We start from the raw sequence: 3433 nt of genomic DNA, 5'->3' as shown, positions 1-3433 counted from the left end.
TGTGGTTTGTCTATGCCAGTCAGCATCTCTGGGCCTATCAACAGGGCCTGATCAGTAACCCAGGTGGAGGCCTGGAGTGAAATGAAGGCATGGATGCTGACCAGACGGGGAGAGAAAGAGAGAGGCAAGTGCTGATCAAAAGCTGCCACAGAGGCAACGGATCAGTCCCTGCTTCTCTCTTCAGACCTCTCTCTGGCCCTGATTCCCAGAACCCTCAGCAGTCAGTGCTGGGGTACGGTGCCTCCAGCAGAAGCAGTCAGCAGGACTGACTCCCAGTTTATTGAGCCTCGGTGGTGACTGGTAGTTAAGACCCAGGATTTTTATATATTAAGATTATTCTAGATAAGGTTAAGGGGTTAAGTTGCAATACTACTTACACGTAAAGCAACATTTTTTTGAGGTAATTATAATTTAAATGAGTATAGTTTCACAATAACTCTGTTAGCAGTAATACAATTGTCCTTAAATTTAAAATGCCAAAAAATTTGCCCTGGCTGGGGTGGCTCAGTTGCTTAAGTGTCATTCCATACACCAAAGGGTCACAGGTTCCATTCCCAGTCAGGGTATATACCCAGGTTGTGGGTTCAATCCCCAGTCAAGACATGTGTATAGGAGGCAACAGATCGATGTTTCTCTCTCTCTCTCTCTCTCTCTCTCTCTCTCTCATCAATAAAATAAGAATGCCAAAACCTTTGAAATCTATACTACATTGGAACTTATTTTTAGGAGGTATTTGGGAACTATTCAAGGAAATGGTCATCTAATTATCTTCACAATGAGAGAGGAATATGACCATTATATAGGAGAGCCCAAGAAGATTAACATAACATTCTTAATTATTCAGTTGGCTAAATTATTAGAATAAAGTTTCCTCTTCTCAGAATAGTAAAAGATTAGGTACACTGTTATCAGTGCATCCCAAATGACAGTATACAGTCTGGTGTTGAACAACAAAAAAGAAAAATAAGGACCATGAAGTAAAAAACAAAAATTTATTCAATTTAAAGTTACTGTTTAATTTGAGAATATGTCCTTCCTACTTTTTTGATGTGAAAATGCCTTTCCTTTTAGGATATGGGAACAGTAAATTAGTGTTATTTGATTTAAAAAAAAAATGTCCTGACTGATAATCTGCCACTTGTAAAGATCACACACAACTAGACACAATTTGAAAGAGTTGCCCAGCAGAATACACAACAACGCCAGAGGTAAAGGTCCCGTACCAAAAAACCCCCACAAAAAACGCATTTGTCCTTTACTTGTCCTTGTCCGTACAAAAACAAAACAAAAACTTGTCCTGTTCCTTAATGGCAATCAAAGGGGAACCTGCCCTATTTTTCAGCAAAAATGCTGAACTGCAGATGGATTTCCACACTGGAACTGAAGATAACTCAGACAGTGCCTTCCATTTCGAAGTGTACTTTGGCAGCTATGTCGTGGTGAACAGCCATCATGTTGGGAACTAGAAATCAGAGGTGAAATACTCTGATATGCCCTTTGTGAATGGCCAACCATTTTTAAAAATACATTTTTATTGCTTTCGGAGAGGAAGGGAAAAGAAGAGAGTAACATTAATTACAAGAGAGAATGATTGATAGGCTGCCTCCTGCGTGCACCATACTGGGGATCGAGTCCACAACCCTCGAATGTGCCCGGACCAGGAATGGAACTGTATCATCCTGGCTCATAGGTCAACACTCAATCATTAGCCACACTGACTGGGTTGGCCAACCATTTGATCTTCATTTCTTAGTGCTGCAAAATAAGTACCAGGTAATGGTCAAAGGCCGCCACTGTTACACTTTTCCCCATCGGCTCCAGCCAGGATCTGTGAAGATGACCCAAGTGTGGAGAGATGTCCCCCTGAACTCAATGTGTGTCTGCTAGAGAAGGATGTGACCAGACTCCCCATTGTCAAAGAGATACCCCATCTAAGTGACCAAGTGATTCCCAGAGCTAACTATAATAGCATGGGTTCTCCTCACCCTTCCCTTACACTTGGTCATTAAAATTCCTAATTTTTTTTTTAAGAAGTCCTACTTGATATAATGAAAAGTTATCAAATCTATGTAAATAACCTAAGCTACTTTCTGGAAATTAATCTTGAAGTTCAAATCTAGTGGCCACTGCTACACTTTACATCAGTCTAGTTGAGACTTTAAGTCAGAACACTTTACCATACTACGAAACAATATCAAACCTATGGATAAATTTTACTGGCAACAATTAAGTACACTGGAGTAGTCTCCTGCCACCTAGCATAGAATCTGACATATAATGTGTACTTTTTCCTTTTTTCAGTACACAAATTAATAAATGTCATGACCTATGCTACATCTCTCAACAAAAATCTGTTTAGATAAGTCCAACAACACAAGCTAATTAAAATTTGATGAAAAATCTTTCAAGTTAATGTGTTTTAGATATGAAACTAAACTGAAGAACATTTTTCTGTAACATTTTTAGAGGTCAGCTTTCTCCTCGTGACATAAAAGAGGTCAGAGGTGCCGAGGCCGGCTTGGCTCGGTGGATGGAGCGTCGGCCTGCGGACTGGGGGGTTCCAGGTTCGATTCCGGTCAAGGGCATGTGCCTGGGTTGCGGGCACATCCCCAGTAGGAGATGTGCAGGAGGCAGCTGATCGATGTTTCTCTCTCATCGATGTTTCCGACTCTCTGTCTCTCTCCCTTCCTCTCTGTAAACAATCGATAAAATATATTTAAAAAAAAAAAAAGAGGTCAGAGGTAGCTATACTTCCACTCGAACTAAAGGTCTACCATTTTCATGTAAGGATCTCTGAGATATAATCTTACAGTAAATGGCATCAGTATCTTCTTATTATTTTTATTTAAATATTCCATGCAAATAAATTCAGTACTCTGGCATTAATTTTAAAATAATCTTTTGAAAAGACTATTCAAATACCTTAAGTGAACCTGAATATCAGTAGAAACAAGGACACACAACTTGGAAGTCAATAATATTTTTCACGGAGAACCAAGATGGCGGCATAGGTTAACGCCGGAGATTGCTGCCTTGAACAACCAATTCAAATTACGCCTGAAACACGGAACGGACACCATCCAGAACCACAGGAGGGCTGGCTGAGTGGAAATTCTACAACTAGGAGTAAAGAGAATATCATACCCAGACTGAGAGGAGGCGCAGTGCTTAAGTGAAACACTGAGGTACAGAGTACGCGCAGAGCGGGCTGGCGGCAGAGGGCGCGTTGGTGTTTTCAATCAGGAGGGAGTTTCAGACTCTGAGCTCCAGATCCAGGCGAGTCTCTAGGGACCCAGACTCAAATGGGAGAAGCGGGACTGTCTGGCTTCAGTTGGAACTCGAAGGCAGCTTTCTCTCTGAGGTTTGCAGAGGTTGCTGGGACTCTGTGAGGCAGACCCCCTGGGGATGGAACGGAGAGCAGCCATAACCGCTC

General features: G+C 41.6%; 1 protein-coding gene across 1 annotated transcript in view; it reads right to left on the bottom strand.

Annotated features, from left to right (window-relative positions):
• The window catches only part of MTFR1 (mitochondrial fission regulator 1), a 61554-nt gene that overhangs the window by 41887 nt on the left and 16234 nt on the right, over positions 1-3433 (bottom strand). The window lies entirely within an intron of this gene.

This window comes from Myotis davidii, unplaced genomic scaffold (genome assembly GCF_000327345.1).
Source record: "Myotis davidii unplaced genomic scaffold, ASM32734v1 scaffold580, whole genome shotgun sequence".
NCBI lineage: Eukaryota > Metazoa > Chordata > Mammalia > Chiroptera > Vespertilionidae > Myotis > Myotis davidii.
The sequence above is the reverse complement of the archived record's forward strand: the minus strand, read 5'-3'. Positions and strand labels throughout refer to the sequence as shown.